This window comes from Mesoplodon mirus, assembly GCF_964341445.2.
Source record: "Mesoplodon mirus genome assembly, contig: HAP1_SCAFFOLD_1183, whole genome shotgun sequence".
NCBI lineage: Eukaryota > Metazoa > Chordata > Mammalia > Artiodactyla > Ziphiidae > Mesoplodon > Mesoplodon mirus.
Genome location: NW_028294893.1, coordinates 4,290 through 23,962, shown reverse-complemented (window position 1 = coordinate 23,962; position 19,673 = coordinate 4,290). Strand labels below are relative to the sequence as shown.

Below are 19,673 nucleotides of genomic sequence, written 5' to 3'. Positions count from 1 at the left end.
TGGCGCGGCTCAGTAAGGCCCGCGGACTCGGCGAACTGTGTGGAAGGAGCGGGATCTGTAGAGCTTAGCAGCGGCGAGGTCTGTAGGTCCGAACCGGGGATGGTGACTCCAGACCCCGGCCAACCTTGGGGAAAGGTGCGCGACGGAGGCAGGACCGGGATCCGGCGATACGCGGCGATGGGGCCCTGGCATTACGAACCAGGAGGGCGGAGGGCTTCTGGCGATCCGATGTCCGATCCCTGCCGTGCTCTTTTGTCGCCCTCACAGCTCCTGTCATGGCTTGGCCAGTTCGGGTCTCCCCCTGTGACTTATGATGAGGGTGCGGCGATGTTTTCCCAGATGTGGTCCCCGTGTAAGGTCTCTGAATACAAGTATTTATTGAGAGTCTGAGTGAATGGTCAGGCCTGGGGGCCGAGACCAGGAGTCCGGAGTCGTAGGTCCAGGCTCACCCTTCCCTTAGAGCTCCCCAGAGAGCTGAGGGCCCCGAGGGCAAGCTGATGGCTTTCAGCGTATCTTCTCTTCAGTCAAGAGAACTCATCTCTTGGTACTTTTTCCCTTTCTTTTCAGCTGAGGTTCATTCTCCCGTCCCTTGTCACCCTTTCCAAATTCTCATCCTGAACCCACTGCTTTCTTGGGTAGTTCACCTCCACTGGCTTTCCAGTCAGATACCTCAATTCCGTAAATAGCAGCGAGGAGGGTCCTGCTACAGGTTTGTGGCCTGTCCCACAAAGCCACGGTCAGGCAGAATAGTTTACTTGAATTCAGTTGTTCAGGTTGCCAAAAAGCCTTAGACAACAGGTACTTCCTGAACGGATACCGAAAATGGGTGTCCGATCATTTCTGTAATTTCCAGTGTCTTGGGTAGGAGATAAGGTAAACGTGGATTAATCACCTGGGAGGTTCTTAACATCTGGCGAAAGAGTTTTACTTTCATCAGATACCGTTATAGAGATAAATACTATCAAATTTCAAATAGCATTTTGATACACGATAGACGTTCTGGAGAGTTGAATGCTAAGCCAGCAGAGGAGAGGGTTTTGAGTCCTCATGGGTGAACAGAGTCATTGGATAGAGCAGTGGCTCTTGAGTGAGGGTGATTTTGCCCTCACCCGTCCTCCAGAACGTTTGACAATGGCTGGAGACATTTTTCTTTGTCACATCCGGGGTGTGGGGGGACGGTGCTGCAGACATCTAGTGGGTAGTGGCCAGGATGCTACTACATACCGTACAAGGCATAGGACAGCCCTCCCCACCACCCCAAAAGAATTACCTGGCCCAAAATGTCAATAGTGTGCTATGGAGAAACCTTGGATAGAGGCTGAGGACTGAAGAGAGCCTGAGGTTGTCCCATGTACTCTCACTTCAGGTAGTCAGTCACATTTGCCAGACCCTTGTGTGGCCCTGCCCCTTTCCCAGAATCTGTAGCAGGCACACTGATGCCATTGCTTGTCATGGCCTTGGGATGAGAAAACCTTGGGGGCTCCTCAAAGTCCTAAACACAGGAAGGAAGGAGTGATTTAGGAGGGTGACGTGGGAGAAGAGAGCTTTAGGAAGAACAAAATTGTCCTCATGTGTTTGGGAAATGTGCCAGATGGAAAAGAGATGAGGTGTGCCATGGGGTGTACCATTGCAGAAGGCAGACTGGGACTGATGCGCGACAGGGAGTCAGATTCTGAACTTGATATAGACTGCTGTAGCAACTAGAAATGCCTAGATCCGTCTAGAGAGTGCTGGGTTTTCTGTCACTGCAAAGTTCATGTATAGCCTGATGACCAGTGACTGGTGATATGCAAGAGGGGATTTCATATAAAGGATGCTCTAAGATATTGTGATTCTACACTACTTTTATGATTCTTTCCCAGAACTCGGAGCTCCTCGTTCGTTAGCTGAAGAGCTCCTTGGATGTCTGCTCTGACAGGTTTCATCCATTTACATGTGCCACTCATTTTTCAGGTACAAAACAAAGAATCGCTTTGCACAAAGCCAGAAGGGATACACTGAAAGAATGATCAGAAAAGAATAATACATAGGTAAGCATTTACATTGACTTTCGCCACATATTTGAGACAGGGTAGCTGGTTAGTGGCTGTTTTCTCGTGCTCGAGCCCTTACAAAGTGAATCTCCTCAGAATGTCATAGAGATTGGAGCCTATCTAAGCCTGTGTGTCTCTGCCCGTGGCCCCTAGTTTCTTCGTGTCATTGCTTTAGATACTGCGTAAGGCCCTTCTCTTTTCCTCCGATCACAGCAGACATTGAGTAACCTCTAGTTCTGACTGAGATGCATATTTCACATTATAGTACTTTGAAATGAGAGAGGTTTACCTATTGTGGAAACAAATGTAGGCTCCTGGGAATGTTAGTGTCACATGGTAATGTTTTTCCCAGGGCTGCCGTGGTAACTGACGTTGCCTGGTTACTCCCTAAGTTTTGAAAAGAATGTCTCCTTGGATCTCAGGTGATAGTGGTACATTCCTTCCTTCATTTATTCATTCAGTGTATATTTTCTGAGCACCATGTATGTCCCAGGTACTTTTCATATGGACAGTGAATGAAACAGACAAAATTCCTGCCCTAGTGAAGTGTATATTCTGATTAAAATGGGGTGAGGCCTGGCCATTGGTAGTTTTAAAAATCTCTCCAGATGATTCTAATGTACAGCTAGGTTTGAGAATCACAGTTATAAGTGAAGCACTTTGGGAATTGCAAGGGCATTGCAGAAATAAAAAGTGGCTGGCTATTCGTATTCCTTCGCTATTCCTGCATTCTCCTGCCTGCATCCGGACTGTTGTACAAGTGCCGATCATTTTCTTTTCAGCCCTCTTCGCTGTTTGCCTAGACCCTTTATCCCTCTTTCTAACCTAACACCCTACCTCCTTCTGGTCTTCCAACCTCCAGTCCATCATCTGTTTGGGATTTATCCTAAACTTGGTGGGAAGCCATTGCAGGGTATAAACAGGGAAGTGGTGTTAGCAGAGATGCCTTTTTCAGACACCATACTGGCTATTGTAAGAGAATGGATAGGAGGGGGCAGGAGAAGATTTGGGGAGACTCATTAGGAGACTGGCTTTGTGCACAGTGGTGGCCTTGGAGGTGGAGTAAAGCAGGCAGGTTAGAGTCATATTTGGAAGGTTAGTAATGGCTTGGAGGCGAATAGGAGTAAGCGATGAATTGGATGTGGGGAATGTGGGTTAATGGTGTGTAATTGGGTAAATGGAGGTGCTACTTACTGAAATGGGAAAAATTTTCTCCCCACATATTGGCCTGATAAACACCTTCTCACCCTTTAGACCTTGAATCAGAGATCCTTTCTTTTTTTATTTTAATATATTTTATTTTATTTCATTTTTATTTGGGCTGCGGTGCCGGCTTTCAGGATCTTAGTTCCCCAACCAGGGACTGAACCCAGGCCCCCTGAACTGGAGGCACAGGGTCCTAACCAGAGGACCACCAGGGAATTCCCAGCAGAGATTTTTTTTTTTCAATATAAGCTTTAATTAATTAATTTTTGGTCGCGTTGGGTCTTCGTTGCCGCGCGTGGGCTTTCTGTCGTTGCGGCGAGGGGCTACCCTTCGTCGTGGGGCACGGGCTTCTCACTGCAGGGGCTTCTCTTGTTGCGGAGCACGGGCTCTATGTGCGCGGGCTTCAGAAGTTGTGGCGCATGGGCTCAGTAGCGGTGGCTCGTGGGCTTAGTTGCTCCGAGGCATGCGGAATCTTCCTGGAGCAGGGAGCAAACCCGTGTCCCCTGCGTTGGCAGGCGGATTCTTGTTTTTGTTTTTGTTTTGTTTTGTTTTAAACATATTTATTGGAGTATAATTGCTTTACAATGGTGTGTTAGTTTTTGCTGTATAACAAAGTGAATCAGCTCTATGCATACGTATATCCCCATATCCCCTCCCTCTCGAGTCTGCCTCCACCCTCCTGATCCCACCCCTCTAGGTGGTGGCAAGGCACTGAACTGATCTCCCTTTGCGATGCCGCTGCTTCCCACTACCTAGCTATTTTACATTTGGTATTGTATGTATGTCAGTGCGACTCTATTACTTCACCGCAGCTTACCCTTCCCCCTCCCCGTGTCCTCAAGTCCATTCCCTACATCTGCGTCTTTATTCCTGTCCTGCCCCTACCTTCATCAGAACTATTTTATTTTTTTAGATTCCATACATATGTGTTAGCGTACGGTGTTTGTTTTTCTTTCTGACTTACTTCATTCACTCTGTATGACAGACTCTAGGTCTATCCACCTCAGTACAAGTAACTCAATTTCGTTTCTTTTTAAGGCTGAGTAATATTCCATTGTATATATGTGCCACATCTTCTTATCTATTCGTCTGTCGATGGACACTTGGGTTGCTTCCATGTCCTGGCTATTGTAAATAGTGCTGGCTGGTGGATTCTGAGCCGCTGCGCCACCAGGGAAGCCCACAGAGATTATTTTTTGAGGGAGGCCCTCCTCAACCCCCATCAGTCTCTTCGCTGCTGAGCTAGACTCCTACAGCCTTATGTAAGTGCTCCATCATAGCACCATGCACACTTTTATTTTCACACATATTTGTAAGTTCCCTTTCTATAACCCTCTGTTCTATTGAACCTTACCCTCCTGCCTCATCTTTTTGTCTCTAGTGCCTAGCGGTGCTTGGCATATCTTAGGGGCTCAGTAAGTGTCCGTTGAATAAATAATTGGAGACAGAGTACGAGGCTTAGGAAGGTTGATCAAGGCTTTGTTTTCTACACGTGGAGTAGGAGATGCCCTTAACACATCCGAGTGGGGATGTGTTTTGAGCAGTTGGTGTGAGGTTGGGATGCCTTTGGAGATGATCGTGGCCAATATTTTATACCATGGGAGTGAATACATTTGTGGGGGAGGATGTGTGAAATTAGCAGGGAAGAGGGCCCACGACTGAGGAGCAACCTCAACATGTGAGGGCAGGAGGTGAAACCAGGAAAAGAGACTGCAAAGCAGGGGTAGAGAGAAAAACTGGGAGTGTGTGCGGTCGACGAACCCAGGGAGGAGAGAGATCAAGCAAGAGGGGAGGCTTCACCATGCCATGTGCTGCTAGCAGAACAAGATTGAGGACAGGTCAGTGTCTCATAGATTGAGCCACTTCGAGGTAATTGGTGACTTTAATCAGAGCAGTTTTGGGAGAGTGGCAGAGGGGGAGGGCATGCCGGAGCGGGCTGAGTAGTAAAAAGGTAGTACCTCTGAGAAGAGCATCCTTGGCAAGCTTTGTGGTTTTTAGGAGGGACCGCGTTTGCTTAGAATAAATAAATTAACAGTTATCTCTGGGCCACGGGATTTGGATTTTCTTCGTTTTACTCCTGTTGCTCTACCTTCAAAATATTTTTAGACTGTGACCACGTCTCACCACCTCCCCTACTATCTCTCCGTCCTGAGCCACCATCATCTCTGACATCGGTGACAGAAGAGCCTTCTGATGATCTGCCAGTGTCTACCGTGGTCCCCACAGTCTGTTTTTCATACAGCAGTCAGCGTGATCATGGGGAATGTGATCAGTCATGCCACTCCTCTCCTTAAAAGCCTTCACTGGCTCCTATCGTGAAGCGCTAACACAGCCGGCAGAGCATCCGACAAGGCCATTCGGGGTCCGACCCCTGTGTCCTACCTGCTCACTGCTCTCCATCCATTGTGTATCTGACTTCCGTTACCCTCTTCTCCTTTCTGTGCTGCAACCACAGTGGCCTCCTTCCTGTTCTTCCAACACACCAGACAAGCTCCTGCCCCAGGGTCTTTGCACCGGCCCTTACCTCTCCTGTGCGCTCTTCCATTAGATACGAACTTGGCTAACTCAAATCTCTGCTCAGATGTCACCTTCTCATTGAAGTTTATCTGGGCTCCTGTATTTAAAAGTTTAACCTATGGGGATGAGGCGGGGGGGGAATGGGTGCGGGTGGTCAGAGGATACAAACTTCCAGTTACGAGACAAATACGTTCTGGGATGTAATGTGCAGCATGGCAACTATGGTTAACAATACTGTATTGTATCTTTTTTCATTTTATTTATTTGTTTACTTTTGGCTGTGTTGGGTCTTCGTTGCTGCACGTGGGCTTTCTCTAGTTGAGGTGAGTGGGGGCTCCTCTTTGTTGCGGTGCACCGGCTTCTCATTGTGGTGGCTTCTCTTGTTGGGGACCACTGGCTCTAGGCGCGTGGGCTTCAGTAGTTGCGGCACGTGAGCTCAGTCGTTGTGGCAGCGGCCCAGGTGGCGCCAGCACCGGCCGCGGGGGGCTCCGCTGCCCACTCTGCCGCTCTTCCTGCCGCTGCTGTAGAGCCCACAGGATGCGCACCACGGGCAGCGGCTCGTTGGGACCGCGGACCGTCAGGTCCCGGCGAGGCGCCAGAAGCAACCGAGCCGCGAGCGACAACAGCCGCAGCCGCCGTGCGAGAGCCATACACCCCTCGTTGCGGGAGAGGCACACGACAGTGACGTCACAGGCGCGCCAAGGCCTCGCGGACGGTGGCTGGCACGGCTCAGTAAGGCCCGCGGACTCGGCGAACTGTGTGGAAGGAGCGGGATCTGTAGAGCTCAGCAGCGGCGAGGTCTGTAGGTCCGAACCGGGGATGGTGACTCCAGACCCCCGCCAACCTTGGGGAAGGGTGCGCAAGGGAGGCAGGACCGGGGTCCAGCGATACGCGGCGGTGGGGCCCTGGCATTACGAACCAGGAGGGCGGAGGGCTTCTGGCGATCCGATGTCCGATCCCTGCCGTGCTCTTTTGTCGCCCTCACAGCTCCTGTCATGGCTTGGCCAGTTCGGGTCTCCCCCTGTGACTTATGATGAGGGTGCGGCGATGTTTTCCCAGATGTGGTCCCCGTGTAAGGTCTCTGAATACAAGTATTTATTGAGAGTCTGAGTGAATGGTCAGGCCTGGGGGCCGAGACCAGGAGTCCGGAGTCGTAGGTCCAGGCTCACCCTTCCCTTAGAGCTCCCCAGAGAGCTGAGGGCCCCGAGGGCAAGCTGATGGCTTTCAGCGTATCTTCTCTTCAGTCAAGAGAACTCATCTCTTGATACTTTTCCCCTTTCTTTTCAGCTGAGGTTCATTCTCCCCTCGTCACCCTTTACATCTTCTAATCCTGAACCCACTGCTTTCTTGGGTAGTTCACCTCCACTGGCTTTCCAGTCAGATACCTCAATTCCGTAAATAGCAGCGAGGAGGGTCCTGCTACAGGTTTGTGGCCTGTCCCACAAAGCCACGGTCAGGCAGAATAGTTTACTTGAATTCAGTGTTCAGGTTGCCAGAAAGCCTTACGCTACTGGTACTTATTGAACGGAACCCGAAAATGGGTGTCCGATCATTTCTGTAATTTCCAGGGCCTGGGGTAGGAGATAAGGTAAACGTGGATTAACCACCTGGGAGGTTCTTAACATCTGGCGAAAGAGTTTTACTTTCATCAGATACTGTTATAGAGATAAATACTATTAAATTTCAAATAGCATTTTGATACCCGATAAACTTTCTGGAGAGTTACCTGTTAAGCCAGCGAAGGAGAGAGTTTTGAGTACTCATGGGTGAACAGAGTCATTGGATAGAGCAGTGGCTCCTGAGTGAGGGTGATTTTGCCCTCACCCTTCCTCCAGAACGTTTGACAATGGCTGGAGACAATTTTCTTTGTCACACCCAGGGTGTGGGGGTGGTGGTGCTGCAGGCATCTAGTGGGTAGAGGTCAGGATGCTACTACCTATCGTACAAGGCATAGGACAGCCCTCCCCACCACCCCAAAAGAATTATCTGGCCCAAAATGTCAATAGCATGCTATGGAGAAACCTTGGATAGAGGCTGAGGACTGAAGAGAGGCTGAGGTTTTCACATGTACTCTCACTTCAGGTAGTCAGTCACATTTGCCAGACCCTTGTGTGGCCCTGCCCCTTTCCTAGAATCTGTAGCAGGCACACTGATGCCATTGCTTGTCATGGCCTTGGGATGAGAAAACCTTGGGGGCTCCTCAAAGTCATAAACACAGGAAGGAGTGATTTAGGAGGGTGACGTGGGAGAAGAGAGCTTTAGGAAGAACAAAATTGTCCTCATGTGTTTGGGAAATGTGCCAGATGGAAAAGAGATGAGGTGTGCCATGGGGTGTACCATTGCAGAAGGCAGACTGGGACTGATGCGTGACAGGGAATCAGATTCTGAATTTGATATAGACTGCTGTAGCAACTAGAAATGCCTAGATCTGTCTAGAGAGTGCTGTGTTTTCTGTCACTGCAAAGTTCATGTATAGGCTGATAACCACTGATTGGTGATATGATAGAGGGGAGTTGATATAAAGGATGCTCTAAGATATTGTGATTCTACACTACTTTTACAATTCTTTCCCAGAACTCGGAGCTCCTCGTTCATTACCTGAAGTGCTCGTTGGATGTCTGCTCTGACATGTTTCATCCATTTACATGTGCCACTCATTTTTCAGGTACAAAACAAAGAATCGCTTTGCACAAAGCCAGAAGGGCTACACTGAAAGAATGATCAGAAAAGAATAATACATAGGTATGTATTTGCATTGACTTTCTCCAAATATTTGAGACAGGGTAGCTGGTTAGTGGCTGCTTTCTCTTGCTCAAGCCCTTACAACGTGATCTCCTCAGAATGTCATAGGGATAGGAGCCTGTCTGATCCTGTCTCTGCCCGTGGCCCCTAGTTTCTTCTTGTCTTTGCTTTAGGTACTGTGTAAGGCCCTTCTCTTTTCCTCCCGCTCACAGCAGACACTGAGTAACCTCTAGTTGTGACTGAGATGCATATTTCACAGTATAGTACTTTAGAAATGAGAAAGGTTTACTTATTGTGGAAACAAATGTAGGCTCCTGGGAGTGTTCGTGTCACTTGGTAATGTTTTTCCCAGGGCTGCCATGGTAACTGACGTTGCCTGGTTACTCCCTACGTTTTCCATTCGACGCAACAGTCCCACCGCTAGGCCTCTCACCTGAGAAGTCCAGAATCGGGAAGACACAGGCTGTATCAGTTGCACTGCGGCCTTATTCACAATAGCCAAGATGGTGAAGCAACCAAAATGTCCATCAACAGGTGAATGGATAAAGAAGAAGAGGTCCATGTACACAATGGAATATTCACCATGGAGAACAATGAATTACTGCTCTTTGAGGCACCACAGATGAGCCTAGAGATAATCATGGAACATGAGGTAAGTTGGAAATCAAAAGACCTATATCCTATGATATTACTTATAGGCGTTATCTAATAACTGACCCACAGGAAAATATTTCCACAGAGAAAGACACTCACAGATGTAGGAAAAAACTATACTTATCTAAAAGGAAAGGTGGGAGGAATGGATAAATTAAGATCAGTGTTACATATACCAATACATATTATATACATGTGTCACAAAGAGCGACCATATAGCAAGGGAGGTCTACGGAACACTGTGTAATATTTTGCATGGGAAGAAGATCTGTATATGAATAGACATATATAATGTACAAATGAGCCAGATTGTGTACAGCTAGGACTAACAATATTCTAATCATTACCCCGATTACAAAAATTAAGGCAACCAACAAGAAGTAATGAAACATAAACGTATGGGGGTTTCTCCTGGCACATTCCATTCTAATTTACAACTTAGGAACAGGACTTCCAGAAAGGCTCTACTGCCCTACTACCCAGATTGGGGAATGGAGAAATGCTGCCTCCCAGTGGCCGTTTCACACAACAGCAGCTTTAAACCCACTGCTAATGGTCACTAACTATTCACCAAACGTGCAGTTCTGTAATGGCACTTGTCCACCAAAAAATTCCTGGGGTCGAAAACCGAATAAGAAATTCAAAAGAGGGCAACCTTCCAAGAAGACAATTTCAAGAGGTATATTTTATGCACACTTTGTTCTCCTTTTTTTTAAACAGAAACAAAAACGGCTTGGAAAAATGATGAATTTTAGGTATTTGTAAAGACATGCAAACCCAAATTACAAAAACCTATCAGCTCACAGCAGTCAGAATGGTCATTAGCAAAAACGCTGCAAGCAATAAATGCTGAAGCGATTGTGGAGAAGTGCGTACCCTCCGTTCTAAGGGGGACGTGGTAAGAGCCACTCATGAAAACACAATGGAGGTGCTTTGAAAAGGGAAACATTGCACTACCAGGCAATCAATCATACCCACTGCTGGACCTGTCACCTGAGAAAATGAGAATCAAAACCTCACAGACTGGCAATTCTGCACTCCGGCAATACTTACCATAGCCAACACTTGGAAGCAACGAAAATGTCCATCAACAGAGGAGTGCACCAAGAAGCAGTGGTCCATGTACACAATGGAATATTACTCCAATAAAAAGTATAAATTAAATTTAAAAACAAACATAAGTAAGGAGACGTAAGCATTTGGGGGTTTATCTGGGCACATTCTTCTCTAATTTATAACCGAGGAACACCAGTGGCAGGAAGGTCTGTTTCCCTAGTACCAGCGTGGGGAACGTAGAAAGGCTGCCACCCTCTGGCCGTTACCTGCAAAAGCAGCTTTAAAGCCTGTGCTAATGGTCACTTCATGTGAACAAGTACTGCAGGGCTGTAAATGAAACCTGCCCTCAAAATGTCTTGAGGGAGGTAATGGCCAAAAAATTTCAAAATGTGACTCATACTTTGAGAAAACACTTTGAAGAGCTAAGCTGTAATCACAGTTTGAAAAATAAGAAGGACATGCCTTAAATCTTAATGTCAAGGGATTATGAGACACACGAAAATTCAACCACAAAGAGGTATCAGTTCACACCCCTCAGAATAACCTTCAGCACGAAACCCATAATCAATAAATGCTGGGGCTTCCCTGGTGGCGCAGTGGTTGAGAGTCCACCTGCGATGCAGGGGACGCGGGTTCGTACTCCGTTTTGGGAAGATCCCACATGCCGCGGGTGCCTGTGCTCCGCAACGGGAGAGGCCACAACAGTGAGAGGTCTGCGTACCGCAAAACAAAGAAACATAAATAAATAAACAAATAAATAAATGCTGAAGGTGTTGTGGAGAAATGCATACCCTCAACTTTCAGTGGGACGTACCCTGGAAAGAGCCACTAATGAGAACAGAATGGAGATGCCTTTAAAAGGTAAACATTGAGCTACAATATAAACCAGCAGGCCCATTCCTGGACCTATAACCAAAGAAGACAGAATTGGAAAGGCACAGGAAGGCAAATGTGCACTGCACAGTATTACAATAGCCAAGATATGGAAGTAACCAAAAAGTCCGGCAACAGGTGGGTGGACAAAGAAGAACTGCTACACGTAGAGATGGAATATTAGCTGGGGAAAAAATGAAACAATGCCATTTGCAGCACCATCGATGAGTCTAGAAGTAATCACCCGAGTTGTTGTAAGTGAGAAAGTGAAAGACACATATCCTATCATGTCACTTATAGGTGTGAGCTAAAAGTTGATACCAATGAAGATATTTCCACAGAGAAAGGCAATTACAGATCCATTAAACCAACGTAGGGTCCACCATAAGGAAAGGTGTGAGGATTGGATACATTACATTATTGGGTTTTCAGAGATATACAAACGCATGTGAAATATATAATCACCAAAGACCTACGACATACCAAGAGAAGACTACTCAACATTGTGTCATAACCTACATGGGAAAAGGATCTGAAGAAGACTAGATATACGTATATGTGTAAAACATCCCCATCTTGCACACCTAGAACAAAGAAAACATTGTAATCAAATTGGCTGTGATCAAAAATAGTAATTAAATTAAAAAACGAACAGGACAGAATGAGACATAATCTTAAGGGAATTTTCCTGGCACTTTCCGTTCCAATTTACAACCTACAGCACAACTTCCATTTTGGCTGTCTTGCCCTAGTAACCAGATTTGGTAAGGAGAAATGCTTCTGTCTTCTGGCCGTTTCACACAACAGCAGCTTTGAACCCAGCGCTAGTGGTCATTTAATATTCAAAATAATTGCAGGCCTGTAATGGACAGCTACCATCAAAGAAAAAAATCCTGGGGTCGTAAATCAATCAGAAAATTCAAAAGACGTCAACGTTTCAAAAACACAGTCAAGAGCCATATTTTACGCACATTTTGTCTTTTCTTGCTTTTTTTTTCTTTAAGAAAAAGGGAATGGGAATGCTCAACGTCAGCAATTAATAAAGATTGCAAATCCAATCTACAGAAACCTTTACCACACAGCCATCAGAATGATCACCAGGAGGATAGTGTACAAAGGTATAAATGCTGAAAAGGTTTTAGAGTACTATGTACCCTCTAGCCGCTGCGGGTAGATAAACTGGTAAGAGACAGTAGGGAGAAGAGAGTGGCGGTGCGTTTAAAGGTAAAAATTGAGCTGCCTTGTGATCTGGTAGGTCCTTTCATGCGCCTACCACCTGAGCAGACCAGAATGAAAATGATACCGGCTGGCAATCCTGCACTGCAGGAATGTTTACCATCGCCAAGACTTGGAAGAACCCAAAAGGTCCATCAACAGAAAAATGTACAAGGAAGAAGTGGTCCATGTACACAATGGAATATTAGCCATGGAATAGAATAAAAGTGTGCCGTTTGCACCACCATAGAAGGACCTAAAGATCATCACCCAACTTGAAGTATGAAAAAAATTGAAAGACAGACATCCTATGACATCACTTTTAGGTGTTAGCTAAAAATTGATACCCACGAACTTATTTCCAAGAGAAGGAAAAGCATGGATTAAGAAAATAAAAGTACGTTTAACCTGATGGAAAGTTGAAAGGAATGGATGAATTAGGATATGGGGGTTAAGAGACATGTACTAATACATATGAAATATTTAATCACAAAATATCTATGGAATACCAAGAAAGGTCTACTCGACACTCTGTAATAACCTACACGGGAAGGGCTCCAAAGATGAGTAGACAGATACATTGATATAATGAACCAGATTCTGTAAACCTAGGAGAAACAAAATATTTTTTTTTATCGAATTTGCTCTCATAATTAATAAAAACTAAATTTAAAAACAATCAAGAAGAAAGGAGATATAAGCTCTTGGGGGTTTTCCCTGGCACATTCTACTCTAATTTGCAGCCTACTAACACGATTTCCTGGTAGGCTGTACTGCCCAAAAATGGAGTGGGAAATGTACAAATGCTGCCGGCCTGTGGACGTTTCCCACAAGTGCAGCTTTAAGCCCACAGCTAATGGTCACTTAACATTCACAAGGACTCAGCGCTGTAAAGGACACCTGCCCTAAAAAAATTGTGCTGCAGAAGGGAACCGACAAAAAATTTCAGAGCACGCAAATGTTTCAAGAAGAGAGTATGAAGAGGTACGTTTGACTCACTCTCTTTAAAAAAATGGAAAATGAATAAAAACTTAACCTTAGGAATTATTAGATTCATGCAACTCTAATTTACAGAAAGTTTACAACTCACATCTGTCAACTGACGATCAGCAAAAATTCTACAAACAATAAATACTGAAGGACATTTAGAGGACTGTGTACCCTCTAGCTGCTGGTGAGATGTAAAATGGTAAGAGTGAATCATGAGAACAGAAAGGAGCTGCGTTAGAAAAACAAAAATTGAACTACCATTCGATGCAGCAGACCCACCAGCAGGCCTCTCACCTGTGAAGTGCCGAATCGGGAAGACAGAGGCTGCAACAGCTGCACTGCAGCCTTATTCACAATAGCCAAGATGGTGAAGCAACCAAAATGTCCATCAACAGGTGAATGGATAATGAAGTAGTGGTCCATGTACACAGTGGAACGTTCCCCATTTAAAACAATGAAACACTGCTCTTTGAGGCACCACAAATGAGCTTAGAGATAATCATGGAACATGAGGTAATTTGCAAAGCAAAAGACCTATATCCTATGATATTACTTATAGGCGTTATCTAATAGCTGACCCAAATTTACATATTTCCACAGAGAAAGACAATAACAAATGTAGAAAAAAATATACTTATCTAAAAAGAAAGGTGGGGGGAATGGATAAATGAAGATCAGTGTTATGTATACCAATACGTATTATATACATGTGTCAAAAAGACCAACCATATAGCAAGGGAGGTCTACGGAACGCTGTGTAATATTTTGCATGGAAAGAGGATCTGTATATGAACAGACATATAAAATGTACAAATGAACCAGATTGTGTACACCTAGGACAAACAATATTCTAATCACTACACCGATTACAAAAATTAAGACAACCAACAAGAAGTAATGAGACATAAACTTATGGGGGTTTCTCTTGGCACATTCCATTCTAATTTACAACCTAGGAACACGACTTCCAGAAGGGCTCTGCTGCCCTACTACCCAGATTGGGGAATGGAGAAATGCTGCCTCCTAGTGGCCGTTTCACACAACAGCAGCTTTAAACCCACTGCTAATGGTCACTAACTATTCACCAATCTTGCAGTTCTGTAATGACACCTGTCCACCAAAATAACCCTGGGGTCGAAAATTGAATAAGAAATTGGAAAGAGGGCAACCTTCCAAGAGGACAATTTGAAAAGGTTTATTGTATGCATACTTTTTTCTCCTTTTTTAAAAAACACAAACAAAAAAAGCTTGGAAAAATGATGAGTTTTAGGAATTTATAAAGACATGCAAACCCAAATTACAAAAACCTATCAGCTCACAGCAGTCAGAATGGCCATTAACAAAATGCTGCAAGCAATAAATGCTGAAGCGATTGTGGAGAAGTGCGTACCCTCCGTTCTAAGGGGGACGTGGTAAGAGCCACTCATGAAAACACAATGGAGGTGCTTTGAAAAGGGAAACATTGCGCTACCAGGCAATCAATCATACCCACTGCTGGACCTGTCACCTGAGAAAATGAGAATCAAAACCTCACAGACTGGCAATTCTGCACTCCGGCAATACTTACCATAGCCAACACCTGGAAGCAACGAAAATGTCCATCAACAGAGGAGTGCACCGAGAAGCAGTGGTCCATGTACACAACGGAATATTACTCCAATAAAAAGTATAATTTAAATTTAAAATGAAATATAAGTAAGGAGACAGAAGCAATTGGGGGTTTATCCGGGCACATTCCTCTCTAATTTATAACCGAGGAACACCAGTAGCAGGAAGGTCTGTTTCCCTAGTACCAGCATGGGGAACGTAGAAAGGCTGCCACCCTCTGGCCGTTACCTGCAAAAGCAGCTTAAAACCTGTGCTAATGGTCACTTCATGTGAACAAGTACTGCATGGCTGTAAATGAGACCTGCCCACAAAATGCCTTGAGGGAGGTAATGGCCAATAAATTTCAAAATGTGACACATACTTTAAGAAAACACTTTGAAGAGCTAAGCTGTAATCACAGTTTGAAAAATAAAATGGACATGCCTTAAAGCTTAATTTCAACGGATTATGAGACACACGCAAATTCAGCTACAAAGAGGTTTCAGCTGGTACACCTCAGAATAACCATCAGCAAGAAACCTATAAACAATAAATGCTGAAGTGTTTGTGGAGAAATGCATAACCTCAACTTTCAGTTGGACGTACCCTGGAAAGATCCACTAATGAGAACAGAATGGAGATGCCTTTAAAAGGTACACATTGAGCTACAATATCATTCAGCAGGCCCATTCCTGGACCTATAACCAAAGAAGATAGAATTGGAAAGGCACAGGAAGGCAAATGTGCACTGCACAGTATTACAATAGCCAAGATATGGAAGTAACCAAAGTGTCCAGCAACAGATGAGTGGACAAAGAAGAACTGGTACAAGTACAGACAAAATATTACCCAAGGAAAAAAAGGACACATTGCCCTGTGCAGCACCATAGATGATTCTAGATGTAATCACACAACCTGGAGTAAGTCAGAAAGAGAAAGACACATATCGCATGATATCACTTATAGGTGTTACCTAAAAATTGATACCAGTGAAGATATTCCCACAGAGAAGGGCTATCAGAGATTCATTAAACAAATTTATGGTTCACCAATGGAAAGGTGTGAGGATTGGATACATTAGGATATTGGGGTTAACAGACGTATACAAACACAGGTGAAATATATAATCACCAAACACCTACAGAATACCAAGAGAAGACTATTCAACATTCTGTCATAACGTACGTGGGATAAGGATCCCAGGAAGAATAGACATATGTTTATGTGTAAAAGAACCACATCTTGCACACCTAGAACAAGCCAAACCCTGTAATCAAACTTGCTGTGATAAAAAATAAAAATTAAATAAAAACAACGAACAAGAAGTAGTGAGACATAAAGTTAAGGGGCTTTTTCCTGGCACATTCCATTCTCAGTTATAACCTAGAACACGACTTCCATTGAGGCTCTGTTGCCCTAGTAACAAGATTTGGTAAAGGAGAACTGCTGCCACCTTGTGGCCGTTTCACACAACAGCAGCTTTAATCCCAGCGCTAATGGTCAGTTGATATTCAAAATAATTTCAGGCCTGTAAACGACACCTGCCCTGAAAACAAATCCTGGGGTCATATATCGACCAAAAAATTAAAAAGACGTCCATATTTCAAACCGACAGTTTCAAGAGGCATAATTTATGCACATTTGGCTTCTATTTCTTTTCCTTTCTTTTTTTGTTAAAAAAATGGGAACGGAAAAAGGCTGAACATCAGGAATTAATAAAGCCATGCAAGTCCAGTGTACGAAAACGTTCACCTCACAGCCGTCAGAATGATTATCAGCAAAAAAAGTCTAAAAGAATAAATGCTGAAGGGGTTTTAGAGAACTGTGTACCCTTTAGCTGCCGGTGGGATGAAACCTGGTAACAGCCAGTAGTGAGACCAGATTGGAGGTGCGTTTAAGGGTAAAAATGGAGCTACCATGTGATCTGGTAGGCCCACTCATGGGGTTATCACCTGATTAGACCAGAATCAAAAAGACACAGGCTGGCAATCCTGCACTGCAGCAACATGTACCATCCCAAGACCTGGAAGAAACCAAAATATCCATCAACAGAAAAATGCACCAAGAAGAAGTCGTCCATGTACACAGTGGAATATTAGCCATGAAAAAGCATGGAACAGTGCCGTTGGCACCACCATAGAAGGATCTACAGATAATCACCCAACTTGAAGTAAGAAAGAAACCGAAAGACAGACATCCTATGACATCACTTATAGGTGTTACCTAAAAATTGATACCCATGAAATAATTTCCAAGAGAAGAACACACATAGATTCAGAAAACCAAATTATGTTTAACCAAATGGAAAGGTGTAAGGAATGTATGAATTAGGATATGGGGGTTAACAGACATGTACTAATACATATGAAATATATAATCACACAATACCTATGGAATACGAAGAGAGGTCTACTCAACACTCTATAACATACACGGGAAAGGATCCAAAGAGGAATAGACAGATACATTGATAGGATGAACCAGAGACTGTACACTTAGGAGAATCTATATTTTTATCAAATTTGCTCTGCTAATAAAAATTAAATTTAAAAAACAAACAATAATTTAGGAGATATAAACTCTTAGGGCTTTTCGCTGGCACATTCCACTCTAATTTGCAGCTTACTAACACGATTTCCAGGAAAGCTCTGTTGCCCAAAAACCGAGTTGGAAATGTAGAAATGCTGCCGCCTTGTGGCTGTTTCCCACAAGAGCAACTTTAAACCCACAGCTAATGGTCACTTAACATTCCCAAGGACTCAGGGCTGTAAAGGACACCTGCCCTAAACAATTGTGTGGAGGTAGGGAATGGCCAAAAAAATTCAAAACTGGCAAATTTTCAAGGAGATAGTATGGAGGGGTAAGTTTTACTCACTCATTTTCAAAAAAGAGGAAAATGGATAAAAGCTCAACATCAGGAATTATTAGACTCATGCAAGTCTAACCTCCAAAAATTTTCAACTCACACATGTCAACTACCATCAGCAAAAAGTGTACAAGCAATAAATGCTGAAGGGGTTTTAGAGAACTCTGTACCCTCTAGCTTCTGGTGAGATGTAAAGTGGTAACAGCAAATAATGAGAACAGAAAGGAGCTGTGTTTAAACGTAAAAATTGAGCCACCATTCCATCCAGCAGGCCCACTGCTGAGCCTCTCACCTGAGAAGTCCAGAGTCGAGAAGGCACAGGTTTCAACAGCTGCACTACAGGAATTTTCACAATAACCAAGACATGGAAGTAACCAAAATGTCCATCACCAGATGAGTGGAAAAAGGAGCGGTCCATGTACAAAATGGAATATTCGCCATGGAAAACAATGAAACACTGCTCTTTGAGGCACCATAGTTGATCCTGGAGATAATCACAGAACATGAGGTAAGTCGGAAAGCAAAAGATATATCCTATGATATCACTTATAGGCGTTACCTAACAACTGACACAAATGAACATATTTCCACAGAGAAAGACACTCACAGACTTAGAAAACAAACTATGCTTATCTAAAAGGAATGGTGGGGTGAATGGAAAAATTAAGATTAGGGTTACCATACGTGTACAAATACCTATTAAATACATATATTAAAAAGAGGGAGGTCTATGGAACACTGCAATAATTTACATGGGAATTGGCTCTGTACAGGAATATATATATATATATATATATATATATATATATATAATGCACAAATGAACCAGATTGTGTACACCTAGGACAAACAATATTCTAATCATTACCCTGATTAAAAAACTAAAACAACGAACAAGAATTAATGTAAGATAAACTTATGGGGGTTTCTCCTGGCACATTCCATTTTAATTTACAACCTAGGCACAGGACTTCCAGAAAGGCTCTGCTGCCCTAGTAACCAGATTTGGGAATGGAAAAATGCTGCCGCCTTGTGGCCGTTTCCCACAACAGCCGCTTTAAACCCAGTGCTAACGGTCACTAAATATTCACACTCATTACAGGCCTGTGAATGACACCTGCCCTAAAAAACAATCCTGGGGTCGAAAATTGACCAAAAAATTCAATTTTGATGGCAACCTTTCAAGAAGACAATTTCAGGTGGTTAATTGTACTCTCCGTTTTTTTTTCACTTTTTAACAGAAATTGTAAAAGGTGTGGACATATGGTAGTATATATAAGTCCATGCCACTCTCTCACTTTGTCCCAGCTTGCCCTTCCCCCTACCCGTGTCCTTAACCATATGTAAAACAGATAGCTAGTGGGAAGCATCCACGTAGCACAGGGAGATCAGCTCGGTGCTTTGTGACCACCCAGAGTGTTGGGATAGGGAGGGTGGGAGGGAGGGAGATGCAAGAGGGAGGAGATATGGGGATATATGTATATGTACAGCTGATTCACTTTGTTATAAAGCAGAAACTAACACACCATTGTAAAGCAATTATACTGCAATAAAGATGTTAAAAAAAAAAGGTGGGGACAAATGCCGAACATTAGGAGTAATTAAAGACATGCAAATCCAAATTACAAAAATCCTATCAGCTCACACCAGTCAGAATGGCCATCAGCAAAAATTCTGCAAACAATAAATGCTGAAGGGGTTGTCGAGAAATGCCTACCCTTGGTTCAACGTGAGACATGGTAAGAGCCAGTAAGGAAAACACAAAGGAGGTGCCTTGAAAAGGTAAATACTGAGCTATACCATTCAATCAAGCAAACCCACTGCTGGGCCTATCGCCTGAGAGGATGAGAATCAAAAAGACACAGGCTGGGCTTCACTGGAGGCGCAGTGGTTGAGAGTCCACCTGCCGATGCAGGGGACACGGGTTCGTGCCC

At 44.2% G+C, this 19,673-nt stretch overlaps 1 long non-coding RNA gene across 7 annotated transcripts in view; it reads left to right on the top strand.

Moving 5' to 3' along the window:
* The window catches only part of LOC309797899, a 62,466-nt gene extending 44,328 nt beyond the window's left edge, over window positions 1–18,138 (top strand). For 2 of the 7 annotated variants that reach the window (XR_014292855.1, XR_014292856.1), the window contains exons 2-5: window positions 1,954–2,030; window positions 8,422–8,498; window positions 8,911–9,150; window positions 9,873–10,936. This is a non-coding gene — a long non-coding RNA (uncharacterized lncRNA). Of the gene's footprint in view, window positions 1–15; window positions 79–148; window positions 353–1,953; window positions 2,031–6,745; window positions 6,829–8,421; window positions 8,499–8,910; window positions 9,151–9,872; window positions 10,937–18,007 lie in introns of those variants that run through there. The other 5 variants (XR_014292857.1, XR_014292858.1, XR_014292853.1 and 2 more) reach the window with 5 other exon arrangements.
* Window positions 18,139–19,673: the final 1,535 nt, after the last annotated feature.